Source organism: Canis lupus, chromosome 1 (assembly GCF_003254725.2).
Source record: "Canis lupus dingo isolate Sandy chromosome 1, ASM325472v2, whole genome shotgun sequence".
In the NCBI taxonomy this organism is placed as follows: domain Eukaryota; kingdom Metazoa; phylum Chordata; class Mammalia; order Carnivora; family Canidae; genus Canis; species Canis lupus.
In genome coordinates, this window is record NC_064243.1 from 112570122 (window position 1) to 112591114 (window position 20993).

A 20993-nucleotide genomic window follows, 5' to 3' on the forward strand; every position below is an offset into this window, starting at 1 on the left:
GACAGCCTCTCTCTGTCACCCCAGAGGTAAGGATATCCTGAAGGCTGGCCTCTAACACAGAGGAGAAACATTTGGACCCGTGCCAGACCCCTGGGTCCTGGATTTGGGGACAGGAAAGTTTATTGGTGAAGGCCACCAGGGCTGGGTGAGGAGGGCCAAAGGGCTCAGGACACCAAAAGGCTGTGAAAGGGTCCCACTCAGGATGCTTGCCGGCTTGTGGCTGCTCCTCCCTAGCTCCTCTTCCTGTGGTCAGCAGAGGCCCCATGTTCTGTGCACACTTATAAACCTGCTGCATATTTATAAGCTCTGGGAGTGTCTATAGCCTTGGTCCCCATGCGGTGTGAGGACTGCTGAGTGCTCTCATGGTTTGGCCACAGCTCTGGTGTTCTGGTGAGCATGGTCCCAACATGTCCACACCCCTCACCACTTCTTCTATTCTGGGAGACTAGAGATGGGGGCTTGGTTAGCTTAGAGGTAAACATCTCCCTGTGTGACCCAAGAGAGAAGAGACCCAGAGTTTCAGGTGAATATGTTTTCTCTTCTTTTTTTTTTTTTTTTTACTTTATTCTTTTTTAAAAGTAAACGCTATGCCACACATAGGGCTCAAACTCATGACCTCAAGATAAAGAGTAGCATGCTCTACTGACTGACCAGCCAGGTGCCCCTGGGAAAATTTCTGCTAAGAGAAATTGCTATTCACAAAAAAAAAAGGGCAAAAGAGGGGAAGACTCCTCTTTATTCAGGTCCTCTCAACATGTTCCTGGTGATTCAGGGGTAAGGACACTTTCCCTGGGAACCTGTACTTCCTGGGAGATGGCAGCCTTTGTCCCGGGTTCAGGCCAGCCTGTGGATCTCCAGAGAACAGGAGGTACGCAACCCTGGTTCCATGACTCTGAATATCCTCAAGGTTTAGAGCTGGTTCTCTGGCTCAGACTGTGGCTCCTGACCCCACCTAGGGTCTGAGTTCTCAGGAAGTCCCCTGGAAGGAACAATTCCCAGGGGAAACTAAGAAGCCACCTCTTTTTTTTTTTTAAGATTTTATTTATTCATTCATGACAGACACACAGAGAGGGAGAGAGAGAGGTAGAGACACAGGCAGAGGGAGAAGCAGGCTCCACGCAGGGAGCCCGACACAGGACTCGATCCCTGGTCTCCAGGATCCAGCCCTGGGGTGAAGGCAGCACTAAACCACTGAGCCACCGGGCTGCCCTAAGAAGCCACTTCTGCTTTGTGGTTGATCTGGCGGTAAATGCTTGTGTCCAGCTGTCGTAATTCCTGTAAAACAAGAAGAGGCCTCTGAGCCCCTGTAACCTTTTGTGAACATATCTGTGTGACTTTCAGGCTCCAGGCCCACCTGGCCACTCTCTGGGAGCCTTGCTGTGTGGCAGGTTTCTGCCCCAGGCCCCTTCTTCCCCCTCACTAACCCTGATCCCCTTTGCTCTGTTGTTTCCTGAACCTAATAGCACAGCCAGGGGCAGGCGGGGGCAGATCTTTGTCCCCCTAAGGCTTAAGGGACAGGTCATTCATTGCCCACACTCACCTGGTAGATAGGAACTGCTGCTGTGGGGCTGGGCAGGGAGTCCTAATAGGGGAGAATGGGTATTGGTAGCAGAGAAGGAAGGTCATTTCTCTACAGGAATGAGCAGACCTGCCTCTTGAGCAGCCTTCTCCAAGCCTGTTGACCCATGCCCCTGTCCCAGACTACTCCCCACAGCACTGCTGCCTCATTCCTATTAGCCCAGGACCCCTGGCTGATGCTCCCAGTGCCCACCCTGCCCCTAGCTGGACTCCAGGATTCACTTTTGGCCAGCTCGGGGGAGCAGGGAAAACTCAGGACATGGTGGGGACTGGTCCTGCCCCAGAAGTGGGTCCACTCCTGGCCAGTACATGGCTTGCCTTGCCTGGCTACTCTGAAGGAAGCAGGGCCTGTGAATGCTGCTGAATTGGTTGGTGGTTCTGCCGTAAGCCTGCACAGAAGGGGTTCCAGTGGAAAGAGTAGGGGAAGTGGCGAACTTCCTGGGGATGTGGAGCTGCTGGCTGGACCATGGCTTGGGGGCAGAGACAGGAGTTAGCACCCGGGGCTATGAGGAAGCTTGGGCCTACCATCCCAGGCAGGGATAGGTCCTGAGCTCTCAGGGACCAGGGATGAAGGAGCACCTCCCAGGGAGAGACCCATAGGCCATTTTAGGGCACAGTGAGGCCAGGTTATGACCTATGATCCAAATTCCAGAGGTCAGGGAGTATGGCCAGTGGAGGCCCCATGTGCTAAAGCCACGAGAGGTCTCGTGTGCTAAAGGGAATGGCTCAGAAACCTCACAGGGTGATTTCAGGAGTGGACAATATGGGGCAGGTCTATGGGGCTCTCGGTCCCTACTGGGCTGAAGAGATACTCATGAGGGGTGGATGCTGGGCGCCAGAACTCTTTGAGATCATGGCAGGCACTGACCCTAGGAAAGATCAAGCTTAAGTGTGAGGGGATCAGGGTGAGGTCACAGGTTTGGAGTCACAGCTGGGGACAAAGAGGATCCTCATTCAGGCAGGATTAGTGAACTTCTCTCTCAACCACTACTGTTTAGGAGAGGAAAGGCCAAGGAGAGGGGATAAGGAAAGGCCATGGACCATGCCTGTCCTGGGCCTAGAGGGGAAGACCCGCAGGCAATGGGATCTAAGAGAAACTGTCCTGAAAATTGATGGAGGACCTAGGAAAGGAATCAAATATGAGGGTTTGATGAGTGGAAGGGGCAAGGCTGCAGCTGTGTGTTCAGGACATGTTGGGAGCCCTGGGGATACTGGATCCCTGAATGTGGGGCGCCTGATGTGTCAGACCCTCGCCCCCTCAGGCCAGGAGATCCTATAATGTGACATGGATATCCTTGATCTCCATCTGCCTGGAAGAGGCATAGAGGACATCCCAGGACCTCTCCCTGGATGAGCCTAGGTTCTCTGGCCTCACACAATAGAGGTTGTGGTTCCTGATGTGGTTCATCCATCTGCCATTTTGGGGAATGACCCCACCTGGTCTGTCAGGCTCTTCAACTCTCTGCTGTGTGACCTTCCCAAGGAACTTTCTGAAATCTCGAGGCCACAAATCCCCCACACAGGGCATGTGGACTTAAAAAACCACAGGAGGTGCCATTTACTGAGCCCTTACTCCTGTCAGCATTTTTATAGGTTTGCCAAGTGATCAGGACAACCCTAAGGGGCTGTTTCCCAATTGTCTCTAATTTATAACTGATGAGGCTGTAAAGGGAGCACCCATGTCTGCAGCTGGTGAGGAAGGAGCCAGATGGAATGAGAGGGAAAATCAGGGGGGCAGTTGGGAGGCCTGGAAGAGCCAGCCCAGAATCCTAGGTTAGGACGAGGTCTCCCTCCTGCCTGGGGGTCAGCTGTGGGACAGGATCAGCTGTGGAAAATGCCTCTTACCTTCCAGTCCTTCTGCAGAGCAGGAGACACCCCACGGTGGCCATGAATACTAATCTGAGCAGAACCCCAAATGCAATGCCAATGAAGGACCCCACAGGGAGGCCCATGGTGCTTCTTTCATCTGAAATAGGAAGAAAAAGGGAGGGGAAGGAGTCCAAAGTCAAATCTGGGGACACCAGGAGGGGCCAAGAAGGAAGGGCATGCTTAGGGAGGAAGACAAGGCTACTGAGTTCTGGGTGGTGTATGTGTTGTCACCACAGAGTCCTGACACCCTGACTGCTGCATCATTCCTGTTCATCACAGTGAAACCTTGGATTGCTCTCATTCTCACATTGTCCCCCACCAGCAAAGCCATCCTGTTCATCTTCCTCTCACATTATGCCTCTTCTCCTATGTCTTCCCTTTCATCATCATTTTTTCTTGCCTTTCATCATCATTGATGTTCTTACAGGGAGACCTTCATCTGTCCTCTCAACACTGATTAAAGAGAAAAGCCTTAGCCAATGACTTTTGAGGTCAGTTCTGTGCAAAGCACATGAGAAAGAAATGCTTTATGTTTATAACATTTGCTGCTTCTCTGCCCTTAAGGGGGCCAAGTGTCATTCCCACTGTGCAAAATGTGCATCTGAGTGTTTAAAGGGCTTCACTAAATCAGTGAAGGTCACAGAGCTGGAACGTGATAAGAAAACACTGAATCCCAATTCCACGTGGTATTACAGCTAGTAACAAAAATGCCAACAACAAAAAAACCAATAGCTGCTAAATTTGATTGAGCCCCAAATCTGAGTATGATGCTGTCTCAGGATTTCATCTCATGAGCTCATATTAACAACACTCACAACAGCCCAGAGATCCAGCTGTTCTTTCCAGTTTTATATATGAGAACACTGAGGCTCTGGAGGTTGAGAGTCTTGCCCAAGGTCCAACAGCTGGTACATATCAGAACCAAGATGCTAAAAGATTAGTTTAATTCTGGGGACCTCATCCACGATGTCCTATAGGCCTCTACCTCCTCTGGGACTTCATCCATTTCATACCCCCTGCCAGGAAAATATACAGGATGGATGGAAGAGGGGTTGAAGTTCACTCACAGGTCACAGTCACACAGAGTGTGTCACTTTTGCTGGAACTGACCAGGCTGGAGACCTCACATTGGTAACTCCCAGCATCATCCCTCCTGACACAGCAGCCGGGCTGAGGGGTCCTGGTTCCCTGAGAGGATGACCCTTCTCCCCTCTCTAAGTGCCCTCTGCTGTGTCCTGCCTGAGTCTGTGGACACCACACACACAGCCCAGAGTCCCCAGATCCAGGGGATCGTTTCCCTTTGTAATAGAGAAGCTCAGCTGGGCACGGATCTCCCCAGTGTTCTCACCTGCTCTGGGAAGGATGGATTTCCTCCTGGCAGCAAGGTCACAGAGAGGACTCTGGGGGTGAAAAAGGGGCAGCGTGGGTGATGACTGGTGAGGGTCCAGTGCCCATCCCTGGGTGTCAACAGCTTGACCTCTGCTTCCAGGGGCAGAGACTCAGGACCAGGTGTCTGAGGAGCTCATTTACAAGGTGTGAAGAGGAATTCTTGCACATCCTGGGAAGAGAAGCAGTGGTGGGAGATCAGGTGGCTGGGGCTCTCTGGTCCCCAAGGGAAGGTTTTGAGGAGACTCACCCTCTAAAGGTCTTTTGGCTGAAACATGGTCCAGAGACTGTCCATGTGGTCTTGAGTATCCTGGGCAGCCTGTGTCCTCTGCCTGAGGAAGCCTCCTGTGGTCACACTGTCTCTCCCATTGGCTGATGTCAGGTAAAAAGTGGGGACAGCACAGAGACCCCTTACGGATCACCCTAGGAGCACCCTAGACAGAGCCAGCAGGACAGAACAGGCCGGTGGGAGGGACCAGGGGGTCTGTTTGAGAAAGGGATAGAATTCAGGCTCCTCCTTCTCCTCATTAGCCAAAGCCAGCTTCAGGGTTTTGGGTTCCCGGGTATTGTCTGCATGTCCCTATGTCGCCTCCTGGAGGCGCTGCCGGGGGCTGCATCCAGGATGCTGACCAGCTCCAAAGGATATGGGTGGCCCTGAGCCCTGGGCAGAGGTGAGGGACTGGTCAGCCTGGGTCCTGGTTCCTGTGGGTCCTAGACTGCCTGAGTCCATTCTAGGGCAGGGTGAGCCTGGGGAGAGGACAGGCACTGTCCAGAAGATTCCTGAGCCTCTTTCAGGAGGATTATCTACCCAAAAGGATGTGCTCCACAGTAGGAGCTCTCTGTCCTCAACAGTCCAAGGAATGACCTAGTAGTCATCTCTTGAGACTTGGGGGAAAACATACCTGCCTGGAAGGCTGGACACCACAATGCCCTGTCTCTCCATCACAGCCTAGGGGTAGGGGTATTGCCTCCAAGTTATCTGTGTCTCTGTCTTTTCTCTGCTCTAGATCTCCCACAGGAAACAGGAGCTGGAGCGGCTCCACCCAGAGACTCAGCTGAGGGATCCCAGGGCTGCCTCTGTAAAGGGGAGGAGACTCTCAGCCCCCCGGAAACAAAGGCAGATCCTGGGTTCTCCTGTCCCACCTGCACGGGAATGTCCCCTAGTTCCCCAGGACTCCACGGGCTGCTGAGAAATCTTCAGGGGTCTCCACAGACCAGGGGCCTTCAGGACGAAGAGCCTGGGAGCCAGGAGAAGTGTGCGGCGGTGAGACAGGTGGGTCAGAGCCTGCTGGGCTGTGGCGCCCTGAGCAAGGCTCTTGGCTACAGAGCAGCTCTGCCGCCACCTGGTGGACAAGGAGGGAAGGAGGGAAGACAGAGACCTGCCCTGAAGTTGGCTATTTTTTAAATTTGTACTTAAGTAATATTTCATATATGTATATATAATTTTGACAACTTTATTGAGATATAGTGGACATATAAGAAACTCACCAGGGGTGCCTGGGAGTTCAGTGTCTGCCTTTGGCTCAGGTGATGATCTCCTGGTCCTGGATGGAGCCCCAAGTGGGTTCCCTGCTCATTTAGGATTTTGCTTCCTCTTTTATCCCTCCCCCTTGGTCCTGCTATCTCTCCCCAATAAAGAAATAAAAAGGAAACTCAACATATGTAAAGTAAACAATATGTTCAGTTTTCCCATGTGGATGCACTAGAAAATTCATTCCTACATAAGATAGTGAACATGTCCCTTCCTCTCAAAAGTCCCCTCATGTCCTCTCTATTCTTTTCTTTGGCCCCTTTTAACCCTCCTTCCCCTGTTCACATGAAACCTTACATTGCTTGTTGTTAGACATTAGTTTACAGTTTTTAGAATTTTGAATAGGTGAATAATACAATATAATTTAAGGTCGGGGTTGAATTCTTTACTCAGTGTGGTTTAAAAAAAATTAACCCATTGGTACATTTATTGCATGGATCCACAGTTTTATTCTTTTTAATCTCTTAGTGTAGTACATTGGAAGGGTGCAGAAAGGTTTTTTTTTAATTCGTTCACTCATTTATGGACATTTATATTGTTTCCATCTTTGGGCTATTACAAGTAGACTTGCCAGAAACTTTAGTGCAGGAGGCTTTGAAATGGGAGTGTGCTCTCATATCTCTTGGGAAGAGTTACAGGAGGGCAGTGAGGGTATCGCTGAGGAGGCACAAGTTTAATTGGTTGAAGAACATGCGATATTGTTTCCCAAAGTATTGTAATTTTACTTTCTCACTAGTAATGTATGAGAGTGCTTCCATCCTCAACAACACTAATTATGGACAGTCTTTTACATTTGTTTTGCCAGTCTGATGTATGAGAAGTGGCATCTCAGGGTGCTGTTTGCTTTGGTTTCAACTGTGAAAACATTTATCATTGTCTATTACCTTACTTTAACTTTATTAACAGTGCATATGAGATTTATCCACTTAATAGTGTTCCATTATATGTATATACTACATCTCCCTCAACTACTCATCTGCAATGGACATTTAGGTGTTTCCATAGCTGGGCTGTTGGGAATAGTGCTGTAATAAGCACCGGTGTGCACATACCTCCTCGGGATCTTGCTTTCAGTTCTTTTGAGAATTATCTAGAAGTGGGATTGCTGGATCGTATTGTAGTTCTATGTTTAATATCTTGAGGAAACTCCATACAGTTTTCCAGAGTGGCTGTACCAGCCTGCATCCCTCCAACAGTGTATGAGGGTTCCCCTTTTTCTGCATCCTCTGCACCATTTGTTGTTCCAGAGTTGTTCATTTTAGCCATTCTGACTGGTGTAGGGTGATAACTCATGTGGTTTTGATTTGTATTTCCCTGATGCCAAGTGATGTGGAGCAGTTTCCCTTGTGTCTCTTGGCCATTTGTCTTCTTCGAAGAAATGTCAGTTCATGTGTTCTGCTCATTTCTTGACTGGATTCTTTGTTTATTTTTGGTGTTGAGTTTGATGATTTCTGTTAGATCTTCAATAGCAGCCCTCTATCTGATAAGAAATTTGCATATATCTTCTTCCATTCCATCGGTTGCCTTTGAGTTTGTTGACCATCTCCTTTGCTGTGTGGAGGCTTTCCATGTTGTCAAAGACCCAAGACTTCGTTTTTGCTTGGTTTCCTTTGTCTTTGGAGACATGCTAGCCCATTGAACATTAGGTCATTTGTTCCTGTCTTTTTTACTATGCTGGTGTAGGAGTTCCTTTTATCTGGGAGATATTAACCCATTATATGTACATGTTCTAAAATATTCTCTCCCATTTGCTAGGTTGCCTTCTCATTTTGTTCCTGATTTCCATTGCTGTACAGAAAGTGCTTAGTGTGATATAGTCCTACTTGTTGACTTTCATTTCAGTTACCTGTGCTTTTTCTGTCATATCCATGAAGTCTTTGCCAAGACCAATGTCATCAAGCTTTTCCCCTATGTTTTCTCTTAGGAGTTTTATGATTTAAGTTGGTGAATTTTAGTTGATTTTTGTATGTGTAAAGTAAGTGTGCCATTTCATTCTTTTGCATGTGGCTATCCACTTTCCCCAACATCAACTGTTGTAGAGACTATCCTTTCCCACTGTGTATTTTTGACACCCTTGTCGAAGATCCGTTGATCTTATATGCATGGATTTAGTTCAGGGCTCTTTTCTGTTCCACTATTGTTTCCCTCTGTGAATACTGGTACCTGACAGAGAACTGGTTATGAACTTGGGTTTGGCTGCTCACATCTCTTAAATCCACACTTGAGAGACAAGTGACGGTAGATGCATTCGTTGGAGTGCTGTCACCATGCCTTAGTATTTTGATGATGGCAGTTTTGGAATGTAGTTTGAAATTAGGAAAAGTGATGCTGCCAGCTTCCTTCTTCTTGCTCAAGCAGACTTTCTATTTGGTGCATTTTGTGGTTCCATACAAATTTCAGAATTGCTTTTTTCTCTTTCATTGAAAAATGCTGTAGGCACATTGATGGGGATTGCATTGCATCTGATTTGGGCTCAAGTCATGATGTCAGGGTCCTGAGATCAAGCCCTGTGCTGGGCTCCCTGCTCAGTTGGGAGTCGGCTTAAGGATTTTCTCCCTCAGCCCCTTTCCATTCTCAGGAGCATTTCTCTCTCTCTCCTTCTCTCTCTCTCAAAAAAAAAAAAAATCAGAAAAAGGGAACGATCTCACATTGACATCACTGGAAACCAGAAGAGAGAACAAAGAATGGACTGAAAAAAGACCACTTGTGGGTCCAGGTCTATGAATATTCTCAATGCTTAGAGTTGGTTCTGTGGCTCAAGCTGCGGCTCCTGACCTTCTAACCCCACACAGGGTCTGGGGTCTCAGGAAGGCCCCTGGAAGTAGCAGTTCGCAGGGGAAACTAAACAGCAATTTCTGTGGTGTAGTTGGTCTGCAGTAAATGCTTGTGTCCAGCTGTCATAATTCCTGTAAAACAAGAAGAGGCCTCTGAGCCCCTATAACCTTCTGTGAACATATCTGCCTGACATTCAGGTTCTAGGCCTACCTGGCTGCTCTCTGGGAGCCTGGCCATGTGGCAGGTTTCTGCCCCAGGCCCCTTCTTCCTCCCACTGACACTGATCCTCTTTGCTCTGCTGTTTCCTGAACCTGACAGCACAGCCAGGGCAGGAAGGGGGCAAATCTTTGGCTCCCTTGGGCTTCAGAGCCCAGAACATTCATTGCCCTACTCACTTGGCAGATAGGAACTGCTGCTGTGGAGCTGGGCAGGGAGTCCTGAACAGGAGAGAATGGGTGTTGGTAGCAGGAAGGGAGGGTCTTTTCTCTACAGGAGTGAGCAGATCTGCCTCTTGAGCAGCCTTCTCCAAGCCTGTTGATCCATGCCCAAACAGGCCCACTGCACTCCCTGCCCCATTCTTGTTAGCCAGGACCCTTCCTGTTGCTCCCAGTACCCACCCTGCCCCTGCCTGGCTGGACTCCAGGGTTTACCTTTGGCCAGCTCAGGGGAATAGGGAAATCTCAGGACATGGTGAGGGCTGGTCCTGCCCCAGGAGTAGGTCCACTCCTGGCCAATACATGGCTTGCCTTGCCTGGCTACTCTTAGGGAAGCAGGGTCTGTGATGCTGCTGAATTGGTTGGTGGCCCTGCCTTGAGCCTGCACAGCCTGGACCCCAGTGGAAAGGCTGGGGGAGGGAGCGAGCTTACCGGGGATGTAGAGCTGCTGGCTGGACCATGGCCTGGGGGGAGAGACAGGAGTTAGCATCCAGGGCTGTGAGGAACTTTGAGCCCACACTCCCAGTCAGGGACACGTCTTTAGCGCTCAGAGAACCACAGAAGGAGCACCTTCCAGGGAAAGACCCATAGGATATTTTAGGGCTTCATGAGTGCCAGGTTATAACCTATGATCCAAATTCCACAAGTCAGGGAGTATGGCCAGTGGAGGTCCTGTGTGCTGAAGCCCCAGAGAAAGGGTCAGAAGCCCCAGGAGTTGAATCCAGGAGTGGACATTGTGGGGCAGGAGTAGGGATCCCAGTTTCTTCTGGGCTGAAGAGATACTCAGTGGTTGGGGATGGATGTTGGGCTCTGGAGCTCTTTGAGATCATGGCAGGCAGTGACCCTAGGAAAGACCACGTGTAATGGGAGCAGGGTGAGGTCACAGCTTTGGTGTCACAGCTGGGGACAAGGAGGATCCTCATGCAGGTAGGAGTTAGAGATCTCTTCTCTCCACCACTGCTATTTAGGAGAGCAAGGGCCCAGGAGAGGGGATAAGGAAAGGCCGTGGAGCACATTTGTCCTGGGCCCACAGAGGAAGCCTTGGAGGCTGATGGGAGTCTAGGAGAAAGTGTCCTGAAAAGTGATGGAAGACCCAGGAGAGGAATCAAACATGAGGGTTTGATGAATAGAAGGAGCAAAGCTGCAGCTGTATGTTCAGGACAAGTGGAGAGCCTTGGGGATACTGGATCCTTGAAGGTGGGGCTCCTGCTGGGGTCAGAACCAAGGCCCCTCAGGCCTGATGATGCTGTAATGTGACACTGGCCATCATCAATCTCCCTCTGCCTGGAAGAGGCACAAAGGACATGCCAGGACATCCTTTGGTTGAACCCAGGTTTCCTGTCTTCCACAACAGAGGCTCTGGTTCCTGCATCTGCCATTTTGAGGGATGATCCCACCTGGCTAGTCAGGCTCTTCCACTCTCTGTTGTGTGACCTTCCCCAGGATCTCTCTCACATCCGGAGCCCACAAATCCCATGCACAAGGTGTGTGGACTAAACAAAAACCATAGGAGGTGCTGTTTACTGAGCCCTTACTCCTGTCAGCATTTTTATAGGTTTGGCAAATGATCAGGACAACCCTGAGGGGCTGTTCCCCAATTGTCTCTCATTTATAACAGAGGAGGCTGTGAAGGAAGTGCCCAGGTCTGTAGCTGATGAGGAAGGAGCCAGATGGAATGAGAGGGAAAATCCAGGGGGCAGTTGGGAGGTCTGTAAGAGCCAGCCCAGAATCCTAGGTCAGGACGGGGTCTCCGTCTTGCCCGGGAGTAGGCTGTGGGACAGGATCAGCATGTGGGAAATGCCGTTGTACCTTCCAGTCCTTCTGCAGAGCAGGAGACACCCCAAGGCAGCCATGAGCGCTGGTCCGAGCGGAACGCCGAGTACAATGCTAATGATGGACCCCATAGGGAGGCCTGTGGTCTTTCATCCAAAATAAGAAGAAAAAGTCAGGGGAATGTGTCCGAAGTCAAATCTGGGGACACCAGGAGGGGCCAAGAGGGAAGGGCATGCTTAGGGAGGAAGGAAAGGCCACTGAGGTCTGGGTGGTGTATGTGTTGTCACCAGAGTCCTGACCCCCTGACTGCTGCATCATTTCTGCTCCTCGAAGTAAAACCTTGGACTTGCTCTAATCCTCATGTAGTTCCCCGCACCAGCACAGCTGTCCTGTGTATCTTCCTCTCACGTTATGCCTCTTCCCCTGTGTCTTCCCTTTCATCATCACTGATGCTCTTACAGGGAGATTCTTACCTGTCCACTCAACACTGATTAAAGAGAAGAACATTAGATGATAGCTTTTGAGGTCAGTTCTCTGCAAAGCACATGGGAAATACTTTGTATTTATCTCATCTGTTGCTTCTCTGCCCTGGAGGGGGCCAGATGTCATCCCCACTGTGCAAAATGAGTATCTGAGTGTGGAAAGAGCTTGACTAAATCAGTGAAGGTCACAGAGCTGCAACGTGATAAGACAACACTGAATCTCAAATCCACATGACATTACAGCTAGTAACAAAAATGTTAATAACAAAAAACCAATAGCTACTAAATTTGATTGAGCCCCAAATCTAAGCATGATACTGTCTCAGGATTTCATCTCATGAGCTCATATTAACAACCCTCACAGCAGCCCTAAGATCCACCTGTTCTTTCTAGTTTTTTAAGATGAGAACACTGAGGTTCAGGAGATTGAGTGTCTTGCCCAAGGTTCAAGAGCTGGTACATAACAGAAGCAAGATACTACAAGCAAGTCTAATTTTGGGGATCTTATCCATGATGTTTTGCAGGCCTCTACCTCCTCCTCACACTGAGGGGGTCAGTTTTGCTGGAAGTGACCACCTTGGAGACTTCACACTTATAATTCCCAGCATCTTCCCTCCTGACAGGGCATATGGCCAGGGTGCCCTTGTCCTGGGACAGCTTCATCCTCTCTATGAGCTTTAGACTCTGGCCATTGAAGGAACACTGGATAGAGACCCCAGTGTCATTTGTGGAGATCAGGACCACAGAGTTATTAGGTTCTATGACTATGGTATTTCTGGCCTGGAGACAAGGCTGGTCCACTTGCTCTGTGGAGATACACTGGGGGAAACAGAAGGAGAGTTGGCCTGGAGCCAAGGGCTGTGCTCTTTCCTCTGAGATCTCGGCCACTCTAAGGCCCCCGTGAGCTCTATAATGGTGACCCAGGGGATGATCCCGTTGTCTTCAGATCCGATGAAGGTCTTTGTTCAGGTGATGATCTGTAAGGAGAGGGCTTTACCTCCTCCTCTGGCCCTCACATTCCCTTCTGGCCCTCAGTCATGTGTCTGATCTGCCTGGACATCTCTGTAGTATCAGCACTAGGAACCTCTTTTAAGTTGACATGTCCAGAATCCTCATCATCAGGTGGAATTTTTTCCCATGGAATTCTGTATGATTTTTTTCTTGAATTTTTGTGACTTTAAAAGATGAGGCTTCTTTCCTTATATATCTTTCCATGTAGTTTGTGATTGAAAGACTCATAGCCCTTCCATCTCTCTGTTCAAGATAGCTTTATGTAACATAGGGAAGGCATTCATTCACGCTGTCTTTTTTTTTTAATAAAGACTTTATTTATTTATTCATGAGAGAGGCAGAGACACAAACAGAGGGAGAAGCAGACTCCATGCAGGGAGCCCAATGTGGGACTCGATCCCTGGTCTTCAGGATCACACCCTGGGCTGAAGGCGGCGCTAAACCCCTGAGCCATCCAGGCTGCCCCATCATTCACATTGTTATAATTTACTAGGGAATGAGAGCAGACTGCCCAGTCTTCATAACCTTAGGAATCCAAGACTTTTCAATCTACAGGATTTCTCACTCTGAAAAAGATTTTCACCTCCAGACCTGTGGATTCACTCTCATGGCAAAAACCTCCTGTAGAGAAGTGGTTACTGTATATACAGTACTGGCACTCTTAGGAATAGAAGAAAACTACCCCCAACATAGTGAAGGCCTTATATGAAATGCCCGTAGCTAGCATCATACTCCATGATGAAACACTGAAAGCATTTGTTCTAAGATCAGATAGAAGATAAACATGCCACTTTCACCACCTGATTCAAAACAGTTCAGAAGGGGATCCCTGGGGCAGCCCCGGTGGCGCAGCGGCTTGGCGCCGCCTGCAGCCCAGGGTGTGATCCTGGAGACCTGGATTCGAGTCCCACATGGGGCTCCCTGCATGGAGCCTGCTTCTCCCTCTGCCTGTGTCTCTGCCTCTCTCTCTCTCTGTGTCTATGAATAAATAAATAAAATCTTAAAAAAAAAAAGAAGGGGATCCCTGGGTGGCTCAGTGGTTTAGCGCCTGCGCTTAGCCCAGGGCGTAATCCTGGAGTCCCGGATCGAGTCCCAGGATCGAGTCCCGCATCGGGCTCCCTGCATGGCGCCTGCTTCTCCCTCTTCCTGTGTCTCTGCCTCTGTGTGTGTGTGTGTGTGTGTGTGTGTCTCCCATGAATAAATAAATAAATCTTAAAAAAAAAAGTTCAGAAATCCAAGCTAAAATAATTAGGAGGAGAAAAAAAAAAAAAACCACAACGCAATCAAATTGGAAAGGAATAAGTATAATTATGTCTGTTTTAGATGACATGAAATTATGTCCAAAGTCCTAAGGATCCCCCCAAAGACTGCTGAACCAATAAATAATTTCAACAAATTTGCAGAATAAATAATCGACATATAAAATCAGTCTGTTGCTAATACTAAGAATGAACTACCCCAAAATGAAACTAACAGAAATGTCTGTTCATGAGTTCTGCCCATTTCTTGACCAGATTCTTTGTTTTCTGGGTGTTGAGTTTGATGAGTTCCTATAGATCTTGGATACCAACCCTTTATCTGATAAGATATTTGCAAATATCTTCTCCCATTCTGTAGGGATTCCTGGGGGCCAGGGAGGGTTATCAACTGTTTCCCTTGCTGTGCAAAGCTTTTTATCTTGATGAAGTCCCAATTCTTTTTTGTTTTTGCTTTTTTTTTTTGTTTCTGTTGCCTCTGGAGATGTGTCTAGCAAGAAGTTGCTGCATCTGAGGTCGAAGAGGTTGCTGTTTGTGTTCTTCTCTAGGGATTTGAAGGATTCCTCTCTCACATTTAGTTCCTTCATCCATTTTGAGTTTATCCTTGTATATGGTGTAAGATCACGGTCCAATTTCATTCTTCTATGTGCGGGTGTCCAATTTTCCCAACACCATTTTTGAGGAGACTGTCTTTATTCTGTTGGATATTCACGAACAGACATTGCTCCAAAGCAAATATACAAGAGCCAACAAAAACGTGAAAAAATGCTCCACATCACTTGGCATCAGGGAAATAAATACAAATCAAAACTACAATGAGATACCAACTCACACCAGTGAGAATGGTTAAATTCAGTCAGGCAACAACAAATGTTGGTGAAGATGCAGAGAAAGCAGAACCCTCTTACACTTGATGGGAATGCAGGCTGGTACAGCCGCTCTGGACAACAGTGTGGAGATTCCTCAAGAAGTTAAAAATAGAGCTGCCTTATGGCCCAGCAATTGCACTACTAGGTATTTTTCCAATGGATATAAACGTAGTGATCTGAAGGGATACCTGCACCCCAAAGTTTTTTTCACCCCAAAGTTTAAAGCAGCAATGTCCATAATAGCCCACTGTAGAGAGAGCCCAGATGTCACTAATGTCACATAGTGTGTCAACTAAAGTTCACTTTGCAAAGAAAAGTGAGGGCAACCTGTGGGTTAGAAGGAAATAATTGCAACTCCTATCAGGTAAAAGGTTAATATTCAGAATATATAAAGCACTTCTGTAATTCAATAACAAAAGGCAACCTGACCCTGAGGACCCTTCTTTCTGCCCCATTTGCAAAGCCCCCTTTTATGCAGGTCTTTCTGGAGCTGAGGACCCTCTCCCCACATTACAGGCTGGACCCAAGGGGCCATGAAAAATCCAAGAGTAAGGGGAGGAAGCACCTGCAGACATGTAAGGGGATCATTCAGGGACAGATTTGGGATATGCTTGTGACAAGAAAATGGGAAAGAACTTATTCTAGGCCCTTTTCTGAAAAGCAGACAGAACTTCACATCAGTGCTCAGTGCAGATGCTCCAGGGATGCACTTATCAGAGACGGTGACAATCTCGACTGTGGTCTTATTGAGGCAAGTGCCATTCTGATAGATAAGATAGATAGATAATGGTGAGCCATTCTGATAGATAAGTTAGGTATAGGATCCACTATGATTTACAGTGATGTTGGGGATAATAAGCTCCTATGTGGATAGCTGGGGTCTCCCACTGATAAACTAAGAATACTGTGCAGGTGGGTTAGTGGCTGTGCCGCAGGAGATACTGAGGTTTCCCCCTAGATGGTAATAGGAGTCTGAGGGGTAAATGGTGGGTGTGTCCGGGCCATCTGGAGCAAACAGAATAAAGCCACAGGTGATGTAATCCCAGGGAAAGGGAAGCTCCCATCTGTATAAGGGCCACAGTGTCCCTCTGAGCTGGGTCCCAACCTTGTTTTCAAACATCCCAACCAGAAGCCCCCTGTGTTCACTGAGCCTGGGTCTGAGACATGAAGCTGTTTCCCCTCCCAGGCTGTTGACCCTCCCAGGAAGGAGCAGCCCACCCCTTCCTAGTCTTGGTTATGCTGGGCCTGCCCAAGTTTGCTGGGGACAGGAAGCCATGGCCAGGCTGGGGGTCCAGCTGAGGGTCATGGACGTGGACCCCAGAAGGAAGGATGTGGCTTGGCCTCTGGCTGTGTGGACTTGAGCTCGCAGCTGGGCCAGGTAGGAATGGAAGTTACTCAACAGAGCACATTCAGGGTGAATGGGTCACTACAATCGGCACTCACTGGGTTCCGAGTTTCACACTCATAGGGTCCTGTGTCATTCCTTGTGACACCATGTACAGTGAGAGTCCTGTTGTCCAGGGACAGCTCCAGCCTGGGACTGTCCGGGAGGCTCTTACTGTTTACTGACCACAGGCAGCTTGTGCTCTGAGTCTGAGCTTCACACATTAACACTACAGAATCCGCATTCTCCACGGGGCTGGAGTTGTTGCTTGTGATGCTGGGTTTGTGTAACTCCGCTGTGCAGACAATAGAGAGAACATTGCCCTGTGTGGTACCTGTGATTCCTCAGCAGGCATCTTTTTAAATATATATATATATATATATATAATTTGAGAGAGAAAGAGAGCGCACAAGAAGGGGGAGGATCAGGCACAGAGAAAGGGAGAAGCAGACTTGCCACTGAGCAGAGAGCCCCACCAACCCCTCGATCCAGGACCCTGGGATCATTACTTGAGCCGAAAGCAGACTCTTAAGCAACTAAGGCACCCAGGTGCCCCTTCCACAGGCATCTTGAATCAGACGTGACATATCCCAGCACTCAGCCAACTAGAGTCCTTAAAAGAATAAAGCAAATCTGTGTATCCGCAAAAAAAAAAAAAAAAAAAAAAAATACAGTGGCAGCCCTGGTGGCGCAGCGGTTTAGCGCCGCCTGCAGCCCAGGGCGTGATCCTGGAGACCCTGGATTGAGTCCCAAATCGGGCTCTCTGCATGGAGCCTGCTTCTCCCTCTGCCTGTGTCTCTGCCTCTCTCTCTCTCTGCATCTCCATGAATAAATAAATAAAATCTTTAAAAAAAATACATGAGTATCTGAGCGCTCAGGGAGAGCGAAGCCCCAACTCTGTGTGCCTGAAACTTCAGGCTTTCTCAAATGTGGATTACAGAGTCAGAGGAGAAGACGCCAGACAGAGTCACAGGCAGCCCTGGACCTCTCCTGGCTCATCAGAGACATGACAGCCTGCCCTGGAGATGGGGTTATGAGCAGAAATGACACCCAAGTCCACCAGGAACAAGCCCAGAGGTCAGTTCACTTCTCAGCCCCCCACAGCCTGGAGACGTAGCACCCCCTGGCTGTTTGATAACGAGTGACAAGAGGCAGTGACCCCTTACATGGCAGAGCCAAGTCCAACCACTAAGCAAAGAGCCAGAGGATGAGCAGGAAGCAGGGGTGGTGAGCGATGAATGATCCATCATCTCTTCAGAGAGGGGTCTTGGGTGCAGGATCCTAGGAGGTCTGGCCACACAGGCTCCCTGCCCTCCAGCGGGAAAGAATCCCCCACCATCCACTCCTTCCCTCCTAAGCAAAAGCAACTGAGTCTGTTACGTGTGGACCCTGTGCTGGTTTCAGATGCAGAGTCAGGAGGGGAAGGCAAGTCCCATCCCTTACACCCCAGTGGGAGCCACAGCAACACATCAGGAAACAATCTGATTTCAAGTCCAGCCCAGGCAGGCGAGGATGAGCCCCCTGGGGTTGGGGGGGCAGGGGCATTCTCCCTCTGATTGCTGAGGCAGGTCATTCTGGTCTAGAGTAAACTGGAGTGAGCCTCCATTTGGTCTCACTGCCCAGACCCACTGATGGAGGAGACGACGGGGCTGGGTCTGCAGAGAGAACTTGGGTGACTGATGTGCTGCTCATCAGTTTGTGTGACCCTGATTCAGTGACTGTTTATCCCTATGCCTTGGTTTCCCCAGAATGCAAGAGGAATAATGGTAGATGATGTCTATTTGCCAGGCCTGTGAATTAACCTTTAAACATCCTGAAATACCTGATCTAAATTTTGTCCATAGCAGCTGGTCAATCAAATGGCCTCTGTTCCTGCTCACCCCACAGGAGAGGGCTCCCTGGGCCTGAATCTGGGTGGAGGAGGAGCTGCCAGGAGCATCTCACTGCTCTGTTGCTCCCTGGGGAACTGCCTTTCCTCTGGAGACCCCAAGTCCCCCACAGCAGTTGGCCAACAGACTGGGGACCTGTTATGTCTGTGCTGTCCATTCTGAGCCTCAGGTGAAGGCCCAGGCCCTGCCACTCCCCCACATGTGGCTGGTGACCAGCTCAGGTTGTTAGGAATTCCTTGTTCCCAGTTGGCTCTGCCCAAGAGCCCCAACTCCATCCTGGCACACACTCCCCGGGGTCACCAGAATCAGGGGTCCAAGACAGTGGTCTGGGCAGAGGCTTTCTGGGCTGAGGTCTGGGGAGGATCCCTCAGGCCTGGCCTTGAATGAGTCCTGCAGGGTCTTTGTCAGATGATTACAGAGTCTGAATTCCAGGAAAGGAATTCCAATCCTAGGAAGTATGTCTCCACTGTGTGTGGGTCCCCCACGAAATGCCTGAACCCCTCATGGGACATAATGCAGAGAGGGATGGAGGCCCAGTGCAGGCCTGCGAATCCTGTGTGTGTGTAGTGGAAATCCCCCCACCTGACACCAGACATGAGAGAGGAAATACGAAATACACGGAGCTGTCCAAGTACTTGTTCAATTTGAAATTTTTTCTTAATGATTTGTAGGGTGTAATACCCCATGTCGTTCAGGGTGATGTTCTGGAACAGCAGGGATCTATTGGGGTAGGCTGTCTCTCTGCCCCATGTGCAGGCCCCAGGGTAATCACTTGTGTGTTTCCTACATATGATACGATAGAATTTCCTCTCTGAACCAGTCATAGCCTAGAAGATTCCCGGGCAGATTGTGGACACGCAGAAGCACATCCTTCCCTTCGGCAGCATCAATAGGCACAGATTCCACAGTGACTTGGGCAGTGGTGGGCGAGTTCTGGAAGGTTAAGAGTGAGACTAGGAGGGAAGAGAGGGGATGGATTATTGTTTGGACTTACATGTTGGGACAGAAAGCTGAGGCCCTGGAGACACAGCAGGTCCTAATCCCCCAGCCTCAGGGGAGGGGTGTGAGCAGACATGTGTATCTGGGTGTCTGTGTGTCTCCTGTTGGTCAAGGTCAGTGGCATGACCACGTTATTTTGGGCCCCTCAACTTAATTTCCTGTTTCCAAAGCTCTTCCTCAAATGTGTGTGGCTCACACCCTCACTGCCCTCAGATACCTGGTGACACTCAGGGGGTCCCTGGGAGAGGCCTGCCGTGACCTGCTCCTCTAAGGACCCTCTGTCTTCATGTCCTGACCTTTCCCTGCTCTGTTCCCTTCATTGCCGCTTATCCTTACCTGACATGACATTCCAGATGTCTCTGCGGGTCTGTCTTCCTCCCAGAGAAGTGAGCTCAGGGAGCAGGGACTGGTCTGCTCTGTGCTGTCCCCCGGGGTGGCCCGGCTGCAAATACCAGGGCTGAGCGTCCCCAGGGCCCTCCGAGTCTGGCGCTTATCGGTCAGGACCCCAGGGTGGTGGCAAGGCCAGGGTTTAGGGTCCCTGGGTGTGGTTCCCGTCAGGTTGCAAAACTGAGTCCCCGGTGAGGAGGCCCTTGGGACCCAGCCCCTCACTCCCCACTTGCAGATCCCGAGGCCGCCCCGTCGCTGAGCCGGCTCCCCCGCCCCGCCCGCCGCCCCGTCCCCCGCGGAGCCCCGTCCGCCCCCCCAGGCCCCAGGCCCCAGGCCGCCGCTCCCCCGTCCTCCCGCCCCTCCCAGGGGATCGGCCCCCTCACCGGCCAGCAGGAGCTCCTGCCAGGGGCCGCGCCCTGCTCGGGGAGAGGCCGAGGGGGGCTCCATGGTGCCCGCTGCCCGCTCCGTCCGGCCGGGGTGAGAGCAGCTGCCGCCGCGCAGACGCTCGGGCCCCGCGGTCCGCCCCACAGCGCCGCGTCCTTCCCCCTCCGCGCGGGGCCGCCTCTGGGGGCGGGGCCGGGTCACGCGGGCCGGGCGGGGGCTCGCCGGCCCCCCCCTCCCCGACGGCAGGTCCCGGGGTTCCCTTCCTCTGTCCCCGTGGGGGTCCCCGCAGCTGCGCACACGGCCTGCTTGGCCCGAGCACGAGCCCGGGGCGTCGGGTCCGGGGCGCGCCCCGCAGCTGGGGGCGAGGTGCAGGGTCCGCGCCCCCACAGCCCTCCATCCTGGCCCTGGGGCTTCCCCCTGCAGAGCGGGAGCCCGCGGCCGCCTCCAGAGCCTGTCCCGGGACGTCACCCCCACCGGGCCTGGGGATCACCTGGGGAACGTCATCAAGACTGCGGAGGCCCAGGTGACCCCTGGACAGGCTGCTTTAGCAGATGCGCAGCCAGGCTGAGACCCCGGGACGTGGCGCCGGGGCCGCCTCTGCTCTGCGCCCACGGAGGGAGGGTCCGCAGATCCTGTGGAAAAGCAGATCTGACTCGGCAGGTGTGGTGTGGACCCCGGAGCCTGCATCTAACCAGCTCCCAGGGGACGCGGATCCTCCTGGCCCCGGGGGGCAGGCTTTGAAGAGCCGGGCTGAGGGGGACCCGGCTCCCTGAGAGGGTGACCCTTGTCCCTTCCCTCAGTGGCCTGTGCTGTGTCCTGGCCTTGAGTCTGTGGGCACCACACACACAGCCCAGGGTCCCCAGGTCCAGGGGATCGTTTCCCTTGGTAACAGAGAAGCCCAGCTGGGCCCGGGTCTCCCCAGTGATCTCACCTGCTCTGGGGAGGATGGATTTCCTCCTGGCAGCAAGGTCACAGAGAAGACTCTG

General features: G+C 50.8%; 1 pseudogene; it reads right to left on the bottom strand.

Annotated features, from left to right (window-relative positions):
- Positions 1-1090: 1090 nt before the first annotated feature.
- Positions 1091-20234, bottom strand: LOC112645414 (carcinoembryonic antigen-related cell adhesion molecule 6-like; annotated as a pseudogene).
- Between the last annotated feature and the right edge of the window lie 759 nt (positions 20235-20993).